Source organism: Coenobita brevimanus, chromosome 1 (assembly GCF_032717465.1).
Source record: "Coenobita brevimanus isolate Jiangsu-jjx chromosome 1, ASM3271746v2, whole genome shotgun sequence".
Classification (NCBI taxonomy): domain Eukaryota; kingdom Metazoa; phylum Arthropoda; class Malacostraca; order Decapoda; family Coenobitidae; genus Coenobita; species Coenobita brevimanus.
Window position 1 is genome coordinate 45,699,580 of NC_136954.1, and position 23,371 is coordinate 45,722,950.

Sequence of the window (23,371 nt, forward strand, 5' to 3'; positions counted from 1 at the left end):
AGCACACCCAATCTCTTGGAAGCAGATTTTACAAGAGATGTAATATGATCATTCCAAGATAAGTCTCGAGTAAATGAAACCCCAAGCATGTTCAAGGATGATGCAGGATTAAGCTGAATATTATTAAACATAAGTGGGTATGCCTGTGGAAGATTTTGTCGGGTTGATAGGTGCAAAAATTGAGTCTTTGATGCATTAAAAACAACCAGATTATTTTAACCCCGTCAGAGATACGAGCCAAGTCAGACATTAGGTGTGCCATATCTCGTGACCGCGCGATATGTAAGCATTATATAGGCATTAGCATATATCTCTTAAATACAATGCGCAGGATGTAGTGTCTGCTGGAGATGTACACAGCTTCTCACTAGGAATGTCAATTCACTTAATGTCTATCCACAATCTTGTTGTCCCAGACCACCAAGAATCCTTAACCATATGATGTATTTCAAACATCCTTGTAGTCCAGACGACCAAGAATTTCATGGCTTATTCAAACACGTGGTTAGTCCACGTGAATGGAAATGTACCAGACACTACATCACACACACATCCTCCTCAAGCTGTATATAATGTCGGAGAGATTCCCTTCAGACTAGAAAGGGGAGAGAGGGGCTAGAGAGAAGGCCAACACTAGGGTCATTAGGCCGTCGCTCTCCGTTACACTGTAACTCACTATTGATATAACTGTAAAATAAAACTCCGTAACCCAAGAATGCTGTAACTCACCTCGTTGACACTACGTCTCACGACTTTATTCCGGCTGTGCTTGACGATCTCCCTACAAGTACATACGACCACGCTATCGAGAATAAGCTAAACTAATGACACCATATATGATAACTGAAAAGGAATTATTGAGATCATTAGAGTGACTGTAGGTAACGGATAATGGCAAAAAAAAAAAAAAAAAAATGGTACTGAAAAAGGAATGGTCAGTTAAAAAAAAATAATAATGATAATAACGATAGGGGAAAGTCAAGGTGGCATTGAAAGTAACAAAGAAAACTTCATTGGAGACAGACTATTGTAATTATGAAAGGAGATGGGAAGATTGATTAATAATTATATCAGATAGTGCGAAAAGGAAGTGACAGTGAAAAAAGGAAGTAACTGAAAAAAAGTGAGGAAAAAAAAGAAGTGACTGATAAAGAGTAAAAACCCAAATGGCTGAAACATCAAAGGGAGAATCATTAAGTGGGGAGGAGGAGGATTAAGTCTGGGGTGGGGAGATTAATTAAGGGAAGGGGGTAGGGGAGCATGGGAAAGTGAGAGAGGGAGAGGATGTAGGTGGAGGTAGGAAAGAGGGATAAGGAACTGACTGGGATGGATTAGTAGAGACAGAGAAAGAGAGGAATATTAATGTCAGTAAAGAAGATGGAGGAGAGAGGAAGGTGATGGAAAGATGAAGATGGCAGGGCAGTTGGGAGGGAGATGGGGAGAAGCCGATGAAGTAAGGGGAGAGAGAGAGGAGGAGAGGAAGCTGATATCAGTGAGTAAAGGGGATGGAGGGAGGGGAAGGGGGAGGGTGAGGGGAAAGGAGGGAGAAGAAGGGAGAGGAGAAATGGAGAAAAGGGGTAGGTGCTACAAAGAGGGGAAGGAGGATGTAGTATAGAAGAGGGCAGAAGAGGAGGAAGAGGAAGGAGGGACGGAGGAGGTGGAGGGTAGAGAGGAGGATGTGAGTGGATGGAGGTAAGGAGAATAATTAGAAAGGTGGAGGTAGAGAGGGAGATGGATTTTGACAGGGAGGTGGAGTTTGAGAGGGAGTGGGAGTTGGCTTGGGAGTGGGAGGTGGATTAGAAGGTGAGGTTGGAGTTAAAGATGGAGTTGAAGGTGGAGTTGGAGTTGAAGGTGGAGTTGGAGTTGAAGGTGGAGTTGGAGTTGAAGGTGGCGTTGGAGTTGAAGGTGGCGTTGGAGTTGAAGATGAAGTTGGAGTTGAAGGTGGAATTGGAGTTGAAGGTGGAGTTGGAGTTGGAGTTGAAGGTGGAGTTGGAGTTGAAGATGGAGTTGGAGTTGAAGATGGAGTTGGAGTTGAAGGTGGAGTTGGAGTTGAAGGTGGAGTTGGAGTTGAAGGTGGAGTTGGAGTTGAAGGTGGAGTTGGAGTTGAAGGTGGAGTTGGAGTTGAAGGTGGCGTTGGAGTTGAAGGTGGCGTTGGAGTTGAAGGTGGCGTTGGAGTTGAAGGTGGCGTTGGAGTTGAAGGTGGAGTTGGAATTGAAGGTGGAGTTGGAGTTGAAGGTGGAGTTGGAGTTGAAGGTGGAGTTGGAGTTGAAGGTGGAGTTGGAGTTGAGGGTGGAGTTGGAGTTGAGGGTGGAGTTGGAGTTGAGGGTGGAGTTGGAGTTGAAGGTGGAGTTGGAGTTGAAGGTGGAGTTGGAGTTGAAGGTGGAGTTGGAGTTGGAGTTGAAGGTGGAGTTGGAGTTGAAGGTGGAGTTGGAGTTGAAGGTGGAGTTGGAGGTGAAGGTGGAGTTGGAGTTGAAGGTGGAGTTGGAGGTGAAGGTGGAGTTGGAGGTGAAGGTGGAGTTGGAGTTGGAGTTGAAGGTGGAGTTGGAGTTGAAGGTGGAGTTGGAGTAGAAGGTGGAGTTGGAGTTGAAGGTGGAGTTGGAGTTGAAGGTGGAGTTGGAGTTGAAGGTGGAGTTGGAGTTGAAGGTGGAGTTGGAGTTGAAGGTGGAGTTGGAGTTGAAGGTGGAGTTGGAGTTGAAGGTGGAGTTGAAGGTGAAGGTGGAGTTGGAGTTGAAGGTGGAGTTGGAGTTGAAAGTGGACTTGGAGTTGAAGGTGGAGTTGGAGTGATGGAGTTGGAGTTGAAGATGGAGTTGAAGGTAGAGTTGGAGTTGAAGGTGGAGTTGGAGTTGAAGGTGGAGTTGAAGGTGGAGTTGGAGTTGAAGATGGAGTTGAAGGTGGAGTTGGAGTTGAAGGTGAGTTGAATGTGGAGTTGGAGTTGAAGGTGGAGTTGGAGTTGGAGTTGGAGTTGAGGGTGGCGTTGGAGTTGAGGGTGGAGTTGGAGTTGAAGGTGGCGTTGGAGTTGAAGGTGGCATTGGAGTTGGAGTTGAAGGTGGCGTTGGAGTTGACGGTGGCGTTGGAGTTGGAGTTGAAGGTGGCGTTGGAGTTGAAGGTGGCGTTGGAGTTGAAGGTGGCGTTGGAGTTGAAGGTGGAGTTGGAGTTGAAGGTGGAGTTGGAGTTGAAGGTGGAGTTGGAGTTGAAGGTGGAGTTGGAGTTGAAGGTGGAGTTGGAGTTGGAGTTTAAGGTGGAGTTGGAGTTGGAGTTGGAGTTGGAGTTGAAGGTGGAGTTGGAGTTGAAGGTGGAGTTGGAGTTGAAGGTGGAGTTGGAGTTGAAGGTGGAGTTGGAGCTGAAGGTGGAGTTGGAGTTGAAGGTGGAGTTGGAGTTGAAGGTGGAGTTGGAGTTGAAGATGGAGTTGGAGTTGGAGTTGGAGTTGAAGGTGGAGTTGGAGATGGAGATGAAGGTGGAGTTGGAGTTGGAGTTGAAGGTGGTGTTGGAGTTGAAGTTGGAGTTGGAGGTGGAGTTGGAGGTGGAGTGGGAGTGGAAGGTGAAGTGAGAGTGGAAGGTGAAGTGGGAGTGGATGGGGAAGTTGGAGTGGAAGGTGAAGTTGGAGTGGAAGGTGAATTTGGAGTGGAAGGTGAAGTTGGAGTGGAAGGTGAATTTGGAGTGGAAGGTGAAGTTGGAGTGGGAGGTGAAGTTGGAGTGGGAAGTGGACTTGGCGTTGAAGTGGGAGGAGGAGTTGGTGTGAGAGTTGGAGTTGGTGTGGGACATGGAGTTTGTGTGGGACATGGAGTTGGAGTGGAACATGGAGTTGGAGTGGGACATGGAGTTGGAGTGGGACATGGAGTTGGAGTGGGAGGTGGAGTTGTAATGGGAGGTTCAGTTGGAGTGGGAGGTGGAGTTGGAGTGGGAAGTTGTGTTAGAGAGGGAGGTGGATGAAACAGGAAATGGTTTCGGACAGAGAAATGGAAATGGATGCGGGGGGAGGAGCTAGCAGAGAAGGGGAAGGAGGAGGTGAAGGTAGAGAGGGACTGTGGGGGAAAGGCAGGGTAGGGAGGGGGAAAGTATAGGCAAAGGGAAGAGGAAAGTCTGCCTAGACCGGGGGGGCGGAGTAACTGATGAGTAGAGAGGGTGAGGGGAAATAGAAGGGGGGGAGACAGAGAAGGTATGAGAGGAGGAAAGAGGAAGTGGGAGAGTAGAAAGAGGGAAAGGAAAAGGTGAAAGGAGTCAGAGATGATGAATGGAGAGAGTATGAGAGAAAAGACAGGGAGAACGAAAAGTTGGAGGAGGAGGAGGAAGAGAGAGAGAGAATGTGGAGAAGGAGGAGGAGGAAAAGAGATAGAGAAGGGGGAGGAGAAGGAGGAGGTGTTAGTGGTGGTGGAGTTGGATAGTGGAGGTGAAAGTGGAGGTGGAAAGAGAAAGAAAAGGAAAAAATGGAGAGAGGATGAGAAAACGTAGAGGAGGAGGAGGATGGAATGGGGAAGGAGGAGAAGGAAAAGATAAGGAAGGAAGGACAAGAAGGCTAGTGAGACGGCCAGTGACAAAGAGAGGAGAGAGGAAAGCGGATGAGTGAAAAGTGTTCCACAGAAAGTCACATTTTGTCCCAAGTCGAGCCTCTTAGTCCCCCTCTGGCCAGGTTGTGCCATAGGATCTGTTAGGGAGCTTACTCGTACGGGCTGCTCCCTCTGTCAAAGATCTGTGGCACTTTCACTCTGACACTCTTAGGACTCTCTCAGTTCAGTAAAATCGTATGGTGTTAGAACTGATCACTAGACTTGAACTGACTTAAGGGGGTTAATACTGATGGTATTAACACTCAGGCTCCTTAGATTCACTCATAGCTGAGGAGAAAATAAAAATGTGTTTTGAGTTGAATAGAACAAAAAACTACAGTTGTCCCAACAGTGAGTGAGATTATTAGCCTTATACACACACACACACACACACACACACACACACACACACACACACACACACACACACACACACACACACACACACACACACACACACACACTTTCATTGCTCGCTGTTTTATCTAGTATATCCATGTTTTTCTTTTTCTTATCGTATGTTCTTTTACTTTTTTTCTTTCCTTTTGCATCATACACTTCCTCAGTTAAATACGGCGTTACTTTCTGGCTTCCTTGTCATCATCTCTTATTTTTTACTTCCTTTTCTCGTTTCCATTGCTAAATCTTTCCACTTTTGATATCACTTCTATTCACCTTTGTCTTCCCTGTCATGTGTCACAACTTTCTTTTTTCATGGTGCCCATTTCTCACCTCCAGACCTTCCTCACTCCTGCCTTCCTTCCCTTCGTCTCTCCCTCGATCTAAGTTTTTATTTTTTTCTCCTCCACTCATTTTACTACTTCTTTCTCTTCCTTTCTTCTTCCTTCCTTTCCTTAACAGTAAACTTGTCTTCCTTTGTGTCAACCTCTCCCATCTTCCTTCCCTCCATTTCTGGTGTCACGCTTCCTTTGTGCCCCTCCTCCATCTTTTTCGCCACCTCTCTAACCATTCTCTCTCCTTCCCCCTCTTTCACCAGCCTTAGATAATCCTTGTTTCCTTCAGTCCTTCTTTCTTTCTAACCTTCTACCTCGTCATCTTCCTTCCCACACTTTCCTATTCCTTCAGTAACCCATGTTTTCCTCTTTCCTTCCCTCCTTCCCTGGTTTCCTTCCTTTCAGTATCTCCTCTCCTTCAGTTTTTCCTTCCACTCTTATTTAAAAACCCCGTCTTTTCTCGCTTTGTCCATCCCAATTCCTCGTACAATCCTCCTCCTCCTTTTATTTCCCCCATCTTCTTTCTTCGCCCTGTCTCCTTCCATTTCATTCTCTCCTCTCTGGTTTGTTGCCTTTGCGACGACGGAAGGGGATTGTCCATCTTTTTTATTTCTCATTTCTCCAAAAGAAACTTGCTCTCTCGCTAGACACAAGTTGCTAGCGGAGGAAAGGGCGATAGTGATCATTTGAGAGAGAGAGAGAGAGAGAGAGAGAGAGAGAGAGAGAGTTCTGTATCCATGTGTGTCTTCCCAATTCTCATATCTTCCTCCTTCCTTCCTGGCCCCTCCTTTTTTCACATCATCTCGTCCCAATCTCGTAAGTAGCAAAACACACGATCTGAGAGACTGGAGACAGCTTACTAGCTTTGAGTTTCGCCTCTCAAGAACGATGATGATTTTTTTTTTTCCTGTTACAACCAATATTTTTTTGTTTCAGAGGAGAGATAAGTGAAGGGGCGGCATTATTTATTTTTGCAATCACCAGTATGTATATTTAATTGGAAGATAATGACGTCTTTAGTTTTGCAATCACCAGAGATTTTATTCGGAGTGGAGTTAACTAAAGTGATGTCTATACAGATTGATACGGTAGATAGATAGATACGCATAGATAGATAGATACGCATATTCACACACGCACAGACACAACACACCAATTCATACCCGTCGCAGAGTGTTGTTGTGCTGGCCGTACTTATTTGTTCACTACTTAAAGACTTCTATTTTTCTGTAACTTGAAGGTGTAAGAAAGTGGAGTATTAATATTTCACCTATGCCTATATTTCGTTGTGATGATGATGTGTTGAAGAACTAAATCTTAAAGATGTACGGGAGTTTTTAAAAGTGTGTGACTCACCCTCTTTTAAACTTTTATTGTGTTGTTGGTGTGTATGTTGACTGTGCCTCGTCTTTAGCACCACTTGCGGCTTTACTGCTGCATATGCTTCCTTGTTATTATGGCTCCTGAAACTGCGTCAGCTCTTATGACTGAACATTACAGCGCCCTCACAACTTTTTATCACTAGACGTATTATTGTCGTTACGACTTCCTCACTTATCATACCCGCCACAACGATGCACTTAAGCAACTGAGTTCCTGGGAATTTTCATCATTATCCTCAGCAGCTCCTCCTCAGCTTTACACGTTTTTAAAGTTAGTCGCTTCCTTGTCCCACACGGGAGAGACTTTTTTAGAGGAGTTACATTTAGTCCTAAAATATCTCTTCAGTATGGTGACATCATATTAAAGTTTTGCTGTCTCCAGACGACATTTTCTGGCTTAAGAGAGACTTGAATGGAGGAGAAAATTCGGTTTTAATATCAGAGTACAGTTTTATAAGTGTTGTTTGGTGCTCGGAATACACCCACGACTCACCAAGCAAGATCCCACGTTATATTTTGAGCCGAGTGTGTGTGTGTGTGTGTGTGTGTGTGTGTGTGTGTGTGTGTGTGTGTGTGTGTGTGTGTGTGTGTGTGTGTGTGTGTGTGTGTTGTTACGGAACAGAGAGAGATGATGAACACTTTAAGTGAGAATACTAAAAATCACTACTGTCCCGCAAAGTTCCAGGTTCAAAACAAAAGAGTTAGGTAAAATTACAAGTTAAAGTTTAATGCTTAATCGGTAGAGAGGTGGCTTGCGGTTCAACCGGACCCAGGTTCAAATCCTCGCTGGTGCAGGGAACAGTTTAAGGATTTGAATTTCATTACGGCAGACTTGACCGATCTACCAGAAGACCCGCCGACATGTCGTAAAAATACCCCCGCTAATACCAATACACCAGTCCTGTATGAGACAGCCCTAGCATGTATTCAATATGGACGGTGGGTGTTAGTGCCGAAGTGGTCACATGTAGAGGTGTACGATATGTAGGAGGACTACTGGGCCTTGGAAGCAGGCTGAGAAGCCTATGCCCAGAGTCGAGCACATAAAAAAAAAAAAAAAAAAAAAAAAAAAAACTAAACATTCAGGACTCATAAGGATAATGTAATGGCAAAAACCAGGTTAAATATATGGTTAACTGCAATAGCCTCTATTAACATGAAATTAGCAAGTGTAAATTTATCTAAGTCAGCCCTGATAAAATGAGAAAACCGGATAATGCTCAGTTAATGCAAGGTATATTATTACAGATACAAAATATTATTAATAATGGCTGACACCTAAAACACATGAATCACAAAAACCTCACTAGGCCTACGAATTAACACCTTATACTATACAGTACAAGAAAAATGTAATAACACTTGTACTCAAATTACACAGCTGCTAGATGGTTGGAGACTTCCTGAGCACTCACAAAAATAATAACAACTGTACAGGGGAGGACAGAGATGTGAACAAAATGAGGAGTAGATCTAAGTGGCAATTAATGCAGAGACTGAGCTCATTATATAGGGGCCGGCAGAGCTTGATACAACTTGTAAGAAGGACGCGCAAATGAAGCCATAGGGGACAAAGAGTTGACAATCCTGCTCTGAACAACAGAAAGAACGACTTACTCTACGGTAAGGGTAGAAGGGGGGAGTGAGGTAGAACACGCTCGTGATCAAAGATGCAGCATACTGTACGTTAGAATTACTCAAAGGATGATGAAATCATAGGCTATGCAACACCTCCCCACAAAGAAAAAAGAAATTTACAAAGGAAATTTCTTATTACTCTAAAACAATCTGTCTAAAGTCTAGATAAGCAATCAGCAATAACATTTTCTTTCCCCTTGACATGTTGTATGTCTAATGAATACTCCTGAAGAAGTAGACTCCATCTTGTCAATCTCTGATTTTTATCTTTAAATTTACTAAGGAATTTCGGTGGGTTATGATCGGTATAAATGACTATGGGGTCAAAACCAGAACACAAATAAAATGAAAAATGCTGTAAACCCAAAATCAAGGCCAAAAGCTCTTTCTCAATAGTTGAGTAGTTCTTTTGAGGTGAAGTGAACTACTTACTGTAATAAGATACAGGGTGTTCAATACCCTGATCATCCTCTTGCAGCAAAACAGCCCCAGCACCTGTATCACTTGCGTCAACAGCCATCTTAAAAGGCTTAGCAAAATTTGGAGTAGCGAGCACTGGCTGACTTAATAGGATAGCTTTAAGTTTACTGAAAGAGTATTCACAGTTATTGGTCCAGACAAATTTAACTCCCTTTTTCAGTAGGTCGGTAAGTATTGATACAAGAATTGAAAAGTTAAGAACAAATCTCCTGTAATAACCTACCATTCCCAAAAATCTTTGTAGCTCTTTCCTACTTTTAGGTCTGGGAAGATCACTTATAACCTGAACCTTAGCTCCTGGTGGTGCAACATGTCCATCACCAATTACGTATCCAAGGTACTGAACTTTAGCTTGACCAAACTCACACTTTGATAAATTAGCTACAAGATTAGCCTGAACCAAACGCTCAAGAAATTTACTGACATGGCATAGGTGATCTTTCCAGTTGTCACTGCAGATTAATACATCATCAATATAAACAACACACCCTGCCAAACCCTCTGTTACAACATTCATGAGCTTCTGAAAAGTGGCTGGTGCATTCTTCATACATATGGCATTACAGAACATGCAAAAGTCTTTCCTAGTGTTACAAAACATGAGATCTCCCTAGCATGTTCAGTCATAGGTACTTGCCAGTATCCCTTTAACAAATCAAACTTACTTATGTCCCTAGCCTTTCCGATCTTGTCTATGCAATCTTCCACACGAGGGAGAGGGTAAGTGTCTGTTTTGGTTATCTGATTAACACGTCTGTAGTCGATGCAAAGCCGCTGTGACCCACCTGGCTTAGGGACTAGAGTGACAGGAGAACTCCACTCACTCTGAAAGGGCTCAATCATCTTGTGGTCCAACAGGTAGCCAAGCTCCTTCTGGATGAGAGGAACTTTCACTGGGTTCACACGGTAAGGAGACAATTTAATAGGCTTTGCGTCTTCAACATCGACATCATGCATCAACACAGTGGTTCTTCCTGGAGTGGCACGGAACACTTGCGGGTACTCCTGCAGTAATGCCGAAAACTCCTGCCTTTCCTCAGGAGCTAGATGAGAAAGCTTAGTCTGGAGATCATTCATATCAGGATTCTTCCCCAAACTATCACTCAGGCTCATGCTGCATGGGAGAACTTCACTTGCAGACTCGGGTGGAACAGTTACAGTGCAGACTGGGTTATTTTCGTCCCGCCTGTGATATAACTTTAGCATGTTGATGTGACAAAGTTGCTTGTTCTTTCTATGATCTGGTGTGGCGATGACATAGTTGCAATCACTGAGTTTCTTCTCCACGAAATAAGGACCACTAAACTTGGCTTGAAGAGGTTGCCCATGCACCAGTAGCAGAATCAAAACCTGATCTCCTGGCTGAAAGTGGCGTAACCTGGACTTCTTATCATACCAAGTCGTCATCTTCTCCTGAGCAGCTCCTAAATTCTCTCTCGCCAGCTGTAAAGCAGTGGACAGCCGTTCTTTGAACTTCATCACATACTCCAGCAGGTTGACGTCATCTTCCTCCGACAGCCAGCATTCCTTGAGTAACTTAAGGGGTCCTCTTACTTCATGGCCAAACAGTAGTTTAAAAGGTGAGAAGCCCAGTGATTCATTTGGAGATTCTCTTGCGGCAAATACAACGAATGGAAGACCTTTATCCCAGTCTTTCTGATGTTCCAAACAGTATTTCTTGAGCATCGATTTGAGTGTTTGATGATATCTCTCTAACGCTCCTTGGGTCTGGGGATGGTAAGCTGAAGACGTGATCTGAGTGATGCCCAACTCTTTCAGAGACTGCTTGAAAACATTTGACATGAAATTACTTCCCCGGTCTGACTGTACTCGTACCTCCTTGGGCAGACCAAACTTTGTGAAGAACCCTAGCATTTCCTTAACCATGTTCTTTGCTGAGATATTTCTAAGTGGAATGGCTTCAGGATAACAAGTAGCCATATCAATCAGGGTCAACACATAAGAAAATCCTGAAGAAGTCTTAGGAAGAGGGCCCACAATATCCACCAACACACGGGTGAAAGGCGCCTCAAAAGGAGGAATGGGAACTAGAGGTGCAACCTTTTCGGTCTGATTACACTTCCCCACAACTTGACAGGTGTGACAAGACTTACAATACCAGGAAACATCCCTGAAGATACCTGGCCAGTAGAAGTGTTTCAAAATGCGTGCCACAGTCTTCCTCACTCCTAGGTGTCCTGCCAAACTGGAATCATGAGCCACTCTAATGATATCCTGCCTACAAACACGAGGGATGACAACTTGATGTACAACCTCCCATTCACAGTCGGCTGATGCTGTTGGGGGTCTCCACTTCCTCATAAGTACTCCTGACTTTATATAATAACAAGTAGAAGCACCAGCTGACTCTTCCTCACTGCAAGCAGAGTTACCTAGACCTTCCAACTCAGGGTCAGCAACCTGCAACTCAACCAACTCTTGACGAGACAAATTATCAACACTACGGGGTACTGCCTCATCTGGTGAGTGGTCCAAATTAGCAAGAAAATTGTCAGCTAGGATAACATCATCATCGTCATTATCCTCTAAGTCACCAGTAAACTTTAGACTTAGCCCTAGTGACAGCACATGCAGAGAACACATCAGGGACATCACAATCCTGGGTCGCAGCCACTGGCTCACTAGACAACTGAGGAGCTGGACACACTTGACTTCCACCAATATCATTTCCAAGTAAGAAAGTTACACCTGATATTGGGAGTGTCTCAACCAACCCAACCATAACGGAACCATTAACAAAACCAGACTCTAAATTCACTCTGCACAGAGGGACAGAGAAGTAATTCTTCCCTACACCTTGTAAGATTACAGTTTCATCAGAGGAATTAACATTAGAGCCTAGAACACTGGTCAGCATAAGGGATTGGCAAGCACCTGTATCACGATATATTTTAACTGATTTCCTGTCATTACTGTCCAGAGGACTGACAAAACCATCAGACAGGAAATTAGCACATGAACTCTTGAGAGTGTCACCCACGTCACTGCTCAAAAGAGGAGCTTCATCATAAGAATTTAAATTACCCCTCAAAGCAGGTTCAGTTAACTCAGTTAAAGAATTCTGGGAACTCTCAAGAGTGGACACTAGACCAATTGACTGAATATTTAAAGACTCCTTTTTGTTCACATCACGCTGTCTCCTGAAACATTTCTTCGTAGTATGACCGAGCTTACTACAATAAGTACATTTACTTTTCTGAAATCTAGAGGTGAAGCTGGTATTTACTTCCTGAGAAACATCATCTTTATTCTCTTTCCTGTTACCTGTACTCTGAGTAGAGGCACCGTAGTTACTCTCAGCTTTCCTTTTTTCTCTAGAGATTGATCCTGAGGCAAAGATGCATAAGTTACTTGAGCTTTACCGGTGAGAACAGTTTGAAGGAGTACTGGCCAATACTTTTTGGGCCAATTAAAACCTGTAGCTACCCTCTCAAACAACTGAAAATACTTTGTTAAATCAGATTCATTAAAAGGAGGGACAAGTTTAACATTTTTAGCCACATCAAAATCATCAGAGCTAGATGATCCAGTTCCACCTTGTTTCATGCGATACTCATGGTCTGCCTGAATCCTAGCTAGTTCAATTTGTGCCTGAGCCTGCGCCTGTGCCTCCTGAATACGAGCCTGACACTCAGCCTCCTTAGCACGAGCCTGAAAGTCAGCCTCCTTAGCACGAGCCTGAAAGTCAGCCTCCTTAGCACGAGCCTCCTGCAGGGCTAGCTGTAACTTAGCTATTTCAATCTGCGTTTGCTCATTTGGAGGAGTTACATTAAACAAGCTTTCATTAATCATGCCAACAATTTGATCTTTAGAATGATGAGAGCGAAAAGCAATTCCCAATTGTTGAGCAACAAGCTTAAGGTCATTCTTTGTTCTGTTTTCTACATCACACACTGTTTGCACATTTGACAAAAAATCTTTGGCTTCATTAAGCATAGTAATAGTAGATATCATGAATAAATCACAGTCACAAAATATCAAGCAATATCCTTATGATAATATCCTGAATATCCTGATAAGAGGTCGCCAAATTTATGTTACGGAACTGAGAGAGATAATGAACACCAAGTGAGAATACTAAAAATCATTACTGTCCCGCAAAGTTCTAGGTTCAAAACAAAAGAGTTAGGTAAAATTACAAGTTAAAGTTTAATGCTCAAACGAACAACTAAACATTCAGGACTCATAAGGATAATGTAATGGCAAAAAACAGGTTAAATATATGGTTAACTGCAATAGCCTCTATTAACACGAAATTAGCAAGTGTAAATTTATCTAAGTCAGCCCTGATAAAATGAGAAAACCGGATAATGCTCAGTTAATGCAAGGTATATTATTACAGATACAAAATATTATTAATAATGGCTGACACCTAAAACACATGAATCACAAAAACCTCACTAGGCCTACGAATTAACACCTTATGCTATACAGTACAAGAAAAATGTAATAACACTTATACTCAAATTACACAGCTGCTAGATGGTTGGAGACTTCCTGAGCACTCACAAAAATAATAACAACTGTACAGGGGAGGACAGAGATGTGAACAAAATGAGGAGTAGATCTTAGTGGCAATTAATGCAGAGACAGCTCATTATATAGGGGCCAGCAGAGCTTGATACAACTTGTAAGAAGGACGCGCAAATGAAGCCATAGGGGAAAAAGAGTTGACAATCCTGCTCTGAACAACAGAAAGAACGACTTACTCTACGATAAGGGTAGAAGGGGGGAGTGAGGTAGAACACGCTCGTGATCAAAGATGCAGCATACTGTACGTTAGAATTACACAAAGGATGATGAAATCATAGGCTATGTAACAGTGTGTGTGTGTGTGTGTGTGTGTGTGTGTGTGTGTGTGTGTGTGTGTGTGTGTGTGTGTGTGTGTGTGCGTGCGCTTGTGTGTGTGTGTGTGTGTGTGTGTGTGTGTTTGCGTGTGTGTGTGTGTGTGTGTGTGTGTGTGTGTGTGTGTGTGTGTGTGTGTGTGTGTGTGTGTGTGTAATTCCTATCTCTGGAACTTATTCCCACCAGAGCATCATCCTCTTCTGTGACATGTGACTTCAGACTGTGTGCACATTTGGCAGCACATGAACCTGGGACAGTGTCTGTGTGAAGTGGAGGTCTACCTACAGTTTCCGACGTTCATGCACCATAGTCACTTGGCCATTTCATCTAACATTTAACACCTCCATTCATCCATGTCAGTGCCGCCAAAAAATGTGATTGTCAAGGTTGTCAAGTATACCTCTGCTACACACTGGTGCTGTACCAGGTTCGAATGTTGCCTGCCAACTGTACCTTCTTTTTATCCCGGCTTCAGAACTTGCTGACTCAACTCTCTTTTTTCTCTCATCCAGGCCTCCTACGACTCCAGAAGATTTACCAGTCCCTCCGACCAGCCCAAGCGTCCTTTGAGATTCGGGTGGTGAGGCGTGTCGAGTCGGCCCATGATGCCCTGGCCTTCCTTAGGACCCTGGAAAGCAGCAGCAGGTGAGTGGATGGTTACCTGGATGCGTGCTTGGATAGGGTGTTATTTTATAGCTATATGTGTTGGTCTTCTTTATCACCTTGAAAAGCAACAGCAGATAAGTGAATGGCTAACTGGGTGAATGGATAGATAGAGTGCTATTTTCATTGCTATGTGTGATGGCCCTCTTTAGGACCTTGGAAAGCAACATCAGATGAGTTGTAGCTGGATGGATGGGTGATTGGATGCAATGTTGGGTGCATTGTTACAGTACTACCATTTATACATGGGGCAAGAAAAGCAACAGGTAGCTTGATGGCCACCCGGATGGAAGGACGAATTTTTAAGCACTTAGTTGTAACTAAGGTCTTCCTAAGGCTCTGGGAAACAACATGTGAGTAACAAGATTGTTACTTATACACGGCATTTCTTTGACCTCTTTCAGTCCAGTGGCTTCGTAGATGCTAACACATTTTTTACTACGGAACTCTATCACTGACTGATTTGGAAACTTCCTCTGTGATGAAATGACCAGGTTTACAAGTGGTGTGCAAGTATTCCCCTGCAGCATTGATTCAGTTTTAACCAAAGTTGATGAAAAGGTAGACGGCCAGCCAAGGGTTTGACCATTATTTTATTTTTGAGGACAGGCCAACGTAACATGACCACCACATTCTCAATCAGACTGCTTGATGGCAGTATGATTTTCATCACGCGTGCGTCCGTCTGTGTGTGTGTGTGTGTGTGTGTGTGTGTGTGTGTGTGTGTGTGTGTGTGTGTGTGTGTGTGTGAGAGAGAGAGAGAGAGAGAGTAATTATTTTAGCTCAATTATTCATCTGTTAATTGTTCAGCTACCTCACCAGTAATGTTGAAAGTTTACAACAAGATGAAATTATGATGATAGGTGTATGTACAAACGCACGTTCGCTTGTCACGTGCTCACAGAGCGCACTTTACTGGTGTTGTTGAGAAGACTGTCTTGGTGTTGACAGGGGCGGTAAGAAATTTGCCGCAGTAGGGAAAACAGTTCTTATCCACAAACCAAACTTTAATTGTTTATGACAAGCTGTATGGTGCAGTCTCTCTCTCTCTCTCTCTCTCACCAGCTTCCTCCCTTCCTCCCTCACTTTAAGCAATGAAGGCATTTAAAGTTTGCACCTGGCGTTATGTAGCTTTTGTTTTGGCCGTGTATGCAACACAGAATGGCCAAGCAACGTCCTCTACACTCGTCCCCAGTGTGTGTGTATTGTCCTGGCCAGAGGGACAGTACGCTTGAGTGTCCTGCTCGCTGTGTGGTGCTGTATTGTATTTTTTTATGTTTTGATTCAGTTCTGTGAGCCTCCTTCCGCCCCTCCCCTGTCTGTCTGTCTGTCTGTCTGTCTGTCTGTCTGTCTGTCTCTCTCTCTCTCTCTCTCTCTCTCTCTCTCTCTCTCTCTCTCTCTCTCTCCTGTGTGTGTGTCGGTACACAGGCTTCCTTTCCTTCAGCTGTGAAATACCCCTCCATAGCTCAAGAAATTGTGTGTAAAAAAGGAAAAAGAAAAACTAAGGACGCAGACATCAGTGAGAATGGAGGAGGAAAGAGGAAGGACACGTAGGTAGAATATATGGGAAGGATGAAAAACAGGCCACGGAATGAACTGGAAAAAGAAACACAGCAATACGGAGAAAAGAAATATGAGGGAAATTGAAGGAACAGTGAATGGAAGGAGAAGGAGACAATAAAGAAGAATAAACTAAGTAAATTAGAGAAACAAGGAGGGAACTGGAAACGGAAACGAGAGCAGAAAAAAGAAAGGGGAGAAGAAAAATGAGGGTAATGTAGGGAACAGTGAATATAGGAAGAGGAGGGAAGCGATAATGGGAATGTATTGAAGAGATGAGAGGTACAAGACAGAAAATGGAGAGAGAGAGAGAGAGAGAGAGAGAGAGAGAGACCCACTCCTGCCGCTTCCCTAGTATCATTGCTGTATATACACACATACTGTATATGTTCGTCTCTCGTCTTATCAGGAGAGGGTGCAAGTCGGGTCGAAGCTGTTTTAGCTTCCCAGTAAACAACTTCTCGAATGTGGGTATAAATCTTAAAACGTTTGTGTTAAATATTCCCTAATTTTCAGTAAAGCAGTTTGGTAAATACAAACACTTTTACTTCTCCACTGTAGTGAGTCTGTTTAGTCTGAGGACAAGTGGTGGTTGAGTGATAGGGGAAGTAGGCTGGTGTCTGTCAAGCCGCATGATCGATTCCTGGTTAGGGATGGGAACAGTTCGACAAAAAGTTCTTTAAGACAAACTGAAACTGGACACATAACCCTCCGACAAAATAATAATAATAATAATAATAATAATAATAATAATACCATCACATCAGTCCTGAATGAGGCATGGTGGCAAGTGTTCAGTATGGATGGAGGGTGTTAGCACCTTAGTGGTGAAGATTGTACGGCTTTGGTGAATGGACTGGGATATCTGTGCTGAGGATCGGACACAAAAAACACTCCAGTAACGTCTTTATGTACCTTATTTTGCCTACTCTCAGCAGATTTTATTCGACTTAGAGATACTTTTAAACTGGAGGAATTAGACATATCCTTAATGAACAGCTTTGATTAACACCTTCATTATTAAGGGCTAAATACAACTGGTAGATAATATACTGTAAAACTGACGTCATCGTAGTTGAAGTTTTTTTTTTTTTTTTTTTTTTTTTGGTGGGGGAAAACTGATTAATTTACACAGGTCATGTGGGGATATATATAGCTCTTGCAATAATTTCCTCTGGTACTGGAGTGAGCTGCCTTCATGTGGTGGCACTGACATACCCGAGCGGCTCAACCTCCTGGTTTCGTAAACGTCCTTCGTCTACTTCCCTGTCCCCTCAGAAAAAGATGGTGGACTGAAGATGGGGGGACAACAGCCTGCAGTCCACTGGGTTCACATTTCGGATGAACCTGGTGCCACAACAACAGCAGCAGCAGCAGCAGCAGCAGCAGCAACATCAACAACTACAACAGTAACAATTACAGTGAAAACAACAACAATAACAACAACTATGAAACCTAACAAGAACAACTAATAATAATAATAATAATAATAATAATAATAATCTATCTATCTATCTATCTATCTATAGCCCGACGCCCTAATCCCGCAAAGGGTGGCCGCAGACAAAACGCCTCTAAGTCACTCTGTCACCCCCCATTTGACTCCCCTCCCCCAACTCACCCCCTCCCTCATATACCTCTCAACTCCATCCCTCCACCTCATCCTCGGTCTACCCCTCTCTCTCCCTCCACCTCACCTACATACACCCTCTTAGTCAGTCTTTCATTCTCCATTCTCTCCACATGTCCAAACCACCTCAGTGTATTTCTCCTAATCTTTTCAACCACATCCACATCTACCCCACAACGTTCCTTCACTTCTTCATTCGTCAACCTGTCCCTCCACGTCACTCCACATGCTCCTCTCAAGTAACTCATTTCCACTGCTCTCACTCTTGACTTGTTCCCCTCTTGCAAGGTCCACGCCTCGCTTCCATACGTCAGGGTAGGGATCACAATACCATCATGCAGTGACTTCTTAACTTCCATACTCACCTCCCTATTTCTCATCACTGCTTTCAGTGTACCAACAACCTTTCTTCCCTGCTGTACCCTTTCACGCACTTCATCCCCCAAAGTTCCATCCTTACTCATCACACTACCCAAGTACTTGAATGCACTCACATTCTCCATATCCTCACCATCCAACCTCACTGCACACTCTGTGGATACCTTTAAAGCTTAGTCCGCAAGCTGCTGTATCCACGTACTTACCAACGCTGGTTCGTATCTCTGTTTCTAATTTATTCGGGTGCCTAAATGGCTCGCTTGGTAAGCTGCTGTACTCACGCAGTTGCAAGCGCTGATTCGAATAATAATAATAATAATAATTAATAATAATAATATTAATAATAATAATAATTAATAATAATAATAATAATAATTAATAATAATAATAATAGTAATAATACTAATGATAGTAGTAGTAGTAGTAGTAGTAATAATAATAATAATAATAATAATAATAATAATAAGCTCTGAAGTCTTGCTAATTCCAGACCGGTTTTCTTGTGCATGGAATAATCTTTCGAACTCTTGGTATGGCATGTAGCCTATTTAAACCTCCTCACTACGGCTTTACTAAGATGAATAAATCTAGTATGTAGTGTGTATCGATTTATTGTATTGTATGTATTGTATAAGTGAATTCACCGCCTGGCGGATCTCATGCAACATTGTTTTTAGATATTTTTGACACTGGCTGTGCAAAACAAACCTTTTATATTACCCCTGCTGACGTCAAAAGGTTATTATTTATTTAGCTCAGGGAAATCCACGGCTCACACGAGGTTACAGGGATCTGGGTTAACGCCTTCACTCCCGTCACTGGTTTTGGTGTTTATTCTGGCTGTTACTTGGCCATTTAACTTAGCTTGCAAGAGGCTTTGTTAGCTGGATGGGTTAAATAACACCTTCAATAACACCACTGCTGGGGTGTTGGCCTAAGTTGGATGGGTTAAATAACACCTTCAATAACACCACTGCTGGGGTGTTGGCCTAAGTTGGATGGGTTAAATAACACCTTCAATAACACCACTGCTGGGGTGTTGGCCTAAGTTGGATGGGTTAAATAACACCTTCAATAACACCACTGCTGGGGTGTTGGCCTAAGTTGGATGGGTTAAATAACACCTTCAATAACACCACTGCTGGGGTGTTGGCCTAAGTTGGATGGGTTAAATAACACCTTCAATAACACCACTGCTGGGGTGTTGGCCTAAGTTGGATGGGTTAAATAACACCTTCAATAACACCACTGCTGGCGTGTTGGCCTAAGTTGGATGGGTTTAATAACACCTTCAATAACACCACTGCTGGGGTGTTGGCCTAAGTTGGATGGGTTAAATAACACCTTCAATAACACCACTGCTGGGGTGTTGGCCTAAGTTGGATGGGTTAAATAACACCTTCAATAACACCACTGCTGGCGTGTTGGCCTAAGTTGGATGGGTTTAATAACACCTTCAATAACACCACTGCTGGGGTGTTGGCCTAAGTTGGATGGGTTAAATAACACCTTCAATAACACCACTGCTGGGGTGTTGGCCTAAGTTGGATGGGTTAAATAACACCTTCAGTAACACCACTGCTGGGGTGTTGGCCTAAGTTGGATGGGTTAAATAACACCTTCAGTAACACCACTGCTGGCGTGTTGGCCTAAGTTGGATGGGTTAAATAACACCTTCAATAACACCACTGCTGGGGTGTTGGCCTAAGTTGGATGGGTTTAATAACACCTTCAATAACACCACTGCTGGCGTGTTGGCCTAAGCTGGAGAAAATAGTCTGGTAGCAGCAAGGACAGACAAAATGAGTCTTCCTATATATATATATATATATATATATATATATATATATATATATATATATATATATATATATATATATATATTGTTACGGAACAGCGAAAGATAATGTACACTTTAAGTGAGAATACTAAAAATCACTACTGTCCCGTAAAGTTCCAGGTTCAAAACAAAAGAGTTAGATAAAATTACAAGTTAAAGTTTAATGCACAAACTAACAACAAAACATTGAGGACTCATAAGGATAATGTAATGGCAAAAAACAGGTTAAATATATGGTTAACTGCAATAGCCTCTATTAACACGAAATTAGCAAGAGTAAATTTACCTAAGTCAGCCCTGATAAAATGAAAATACACTGGGTAATGCTCAGTTAATGCAAGATAAATTATTACAGATACAAAATAATATTAAAACTGGCTGACAAAATGAATCCTACCTAGATTACAAAAAAAAAACTCACCAGGCCCACAAAGCAACACCTTATGCTATACAGTACAAGGAAAAAATGCAATAACAGTTATACTCAAATTACACAGCTGCTAGATGGTTGGAGACTTCTGGAGCACTCACAACAATAACTGTACAGGGGAGGACAGAGATGTGAACAAAATGAGGAGCAGATCTAAGTGGCAATTAATGTAGAGACTGAGCTCATTATATAGGGGCTGGCAGAGCTTGATACAACTTGTAAGAAGGACGCGCAAATGAAGCCATGGGGACAAAGAGTTGACAATCCCGCTCTGAACAACAGAAAGGACGACTTTACTATAACGGTAGAAGGGGGGGACTGAGGCAGAACACGCTCGTGATCAAACATGCAGCATACTGTGCGTTAAAATTACACAAAGGATGATGAAATCATAGGCTATGTAACACCTCCCCACAAAGAAACAGAAATTTACAAAGGAAATTTCTTATTACTCTAAAACAATCTGTCTAAAGTCTAGATAAGCAATCTGCAATAACATTTTCTTTCCTAGCGTCACAAAACATGAGATCTCCCTAGCACGTTCAGTCATAGGTACTTGCCAGTATCCCTTTAACAAATCAAACTTACTTATGTACCTAGCCTTTCCGATCTTGTCTATGCAATCTTCCACACGAGGGAGAGGGTAAGTGTATGTTTTGGTTATCTGATTATCACGTCTGTAGTCGATGCAAAGCCGCTGTGACCCACCTGGCTTAGGGACTAGAGTGACAGGAGAACTCCACTCGCTCTGACAGGGCTCAATCATCTTGTGGTCCAACAGGTAGCCAAGCTCCTTCTGGATGAGAGGAACTTTCACTGGGTTCACACGGTAAGGAGGCAATTTAATTGGCTTTGCGTCTCCAACATCGACATCATGCACGAACACAGTGGTTCTTCCTGGAGTGGCACGGAACACTTGCGGGTACTCCTGCAGTAATGCCAAAAACTCCTGCCTTTCCTTGGGAGGTAGATGAGAAAGCTTAGAGTGGAGGTCATTCATGATATCAGGATTCTTCCCCAAACTATCACTCTGGCTCATACTGCATGGGAGAGCTTCACTTGCAGACTCGGGTGGAACAGCTACAGTGCAGACTGGATTATTTTCGTCCCGCCTGTGATATAACTTTAGCATGTTGATGTGACATAGTTGCTTGTTATTTCTACGATCTGGTGTGGCGATAACATAGTTGACATTACTGAGTTTCTTCTCCACGAAATAAGGACCACTAAACTTGGCTTGAAGAGGTTGCCCATGAACCGGTAGCAGAATCAAAACCTGATCTCCTGGCTGAAAGTGGCGTAACCTGGACTTCTTATCATACCAAGTCTTCATCTTCTCCTGAGCAGCTCCTAAATTCTCTCTCGCCAACTGTAAAGCAGTGGACAGCCGTTCTTTGAACTTCATCACATAGTCCAGCAGGTTGACGTCATCTTCCTCCGACAGCCAGCATTCCTTGAGTAGCTTAAGGGGTCCTCTTACTTCATGGCCAAACAGTAGTTCAAAAGGTGAGAAGCCCAGTGATTCATTTTGGAGATTCTCTTGCGGCAAACACAACGAATGGAAGACCTTTATCCCAGTCTTTCTGATGTTCCAAACAGTATTTCTTGAGCATCGATTTGAGTGTTTGATGATATCTCTCCAACGCTCCTTGGGTCTGGGGATGGTAAGCTGAAGACGTGATCTGGGTGATGCCCAACTCTTCAGAGACTGCTTGAAAACATTCGACATGAAATTACTTCCCCGGTCTGACTGTACCTCCTTGGGCAGACCAAACTTTGTGAAGAACCCTAGCATTTCCTTAACCACGTTCTTTGCTGAGATATTTCTAAGTGGAATGGCTTCAGGATAACGAGTAGCCATATCAATCAGGGTCAACACATAAGAAAATCCTGAAGAAGTCTTAGGAAGAGGGCCCACAATATCCACCAACACACGGGTGAAAGGCGCCTCAAAAGGAGGAATGGGAACTAGAGGTGCAACCTTTTCGGTCTGATTACACTTCCCCACAACTTGACAGGTGTGACAAGACTTACAATACCAGGAAACATCCCTGAAGATACCTGGCCAGTAGAAGTGTTTCAAAATGCGTGCCACAGTCTTCCTCACTCCAAGGTGTCCTGCCAAACTGGAATCATGAGCCACTCTAATGATATCCTTCCTACAAACACGAGGGATGACAACTTGATGTACAACCTCCCATTCACAGTCGGCTGATGCTGTTGGGGGTCTCCACTTCCTCATAAGTACTCCTGACTTTACATAATAACAAGTAGAAGCACCGGCTGACTCTTCTTCACTGTAAGCAGAGTTAGCTAGACCTTTCAACTCAGGGTCAGCAACCTGCAACTCAACCAACTCTTGACGAGACAAATTATCAACACTACGGGGTACTGCCTCATCTGGTGAGTGGTCCAAATTAGCAAGAAAAGTGTCAGCTAGGATAACATCATCATCATCATTATCCTCTAAATCACCAGTAACTTTAGACTTAGCCCTAGTGACAGCACATGCAGGGAACACATCAGGGACATCACAATCCTGGGTCGCAGCCACTGGCTCACTAGACAACTGAGGAGCTGGACACACTTGACTTCCACCAATATCATTTCCAAGTAAGAAAGTTACACCTGACATTGGGAGTGTCTCAACCAACCCAACCATAACGGAACCATTAACAAAACCAGACTCTAAATTCACTCTGCACAGAGGGACAGAGAAGTAATTATTCCCTACACCTTGTAAGATTACAGTTTCATCAGAGGAATTAACATTAGAGCCTAGAACACTGGTCAGCATAAGGGATTGGCAAGCACCTGTATCACGATATATTTTAACTGATTTCCTGTCATTACTGTCCAGAGGACTGACAAAACCATCAGACAGGAAATTAGCACATGAACTCTTGAGTGTCACCCACGTTACTGCTCAAAAGAGGAGCTCCATCATGAGAATTTAAGTTACCCCTCAAAGCAGGTTCAGTTAACTCAGTTAAAGAATTCTGGGAACTCTCAAGGGTGGACACTAGACCAATTGACTGAATATTTAAAGACTCCTTTTTGTTCACATCACGCTGTCTCCTGAAACATTTCTCCGTAGTATGACCAAGCTTACTACAATAAGTACATTTACTTTTCTGAAATCTAGAGGTGAAGCTGGTATTTACTTCCTGAGAAACATCATCCTTATTCTCTTTCCTGTTATCTGTACTCTGAGTAGAGGCAACGT

At 43.2% G+C, this 23,371-nt stretch overlaps 1 pseudogene; it reads left to right on the plus strand.

The window, feature by feature from the left end:
• LOC145395838 (glutamate receptor 1-like) overlaps positions 1-23,371 on the plus strand; it is a 378,247-nt pseudogene that overhangs the window by 235,150 nt on the left and 119,726 nt on the right.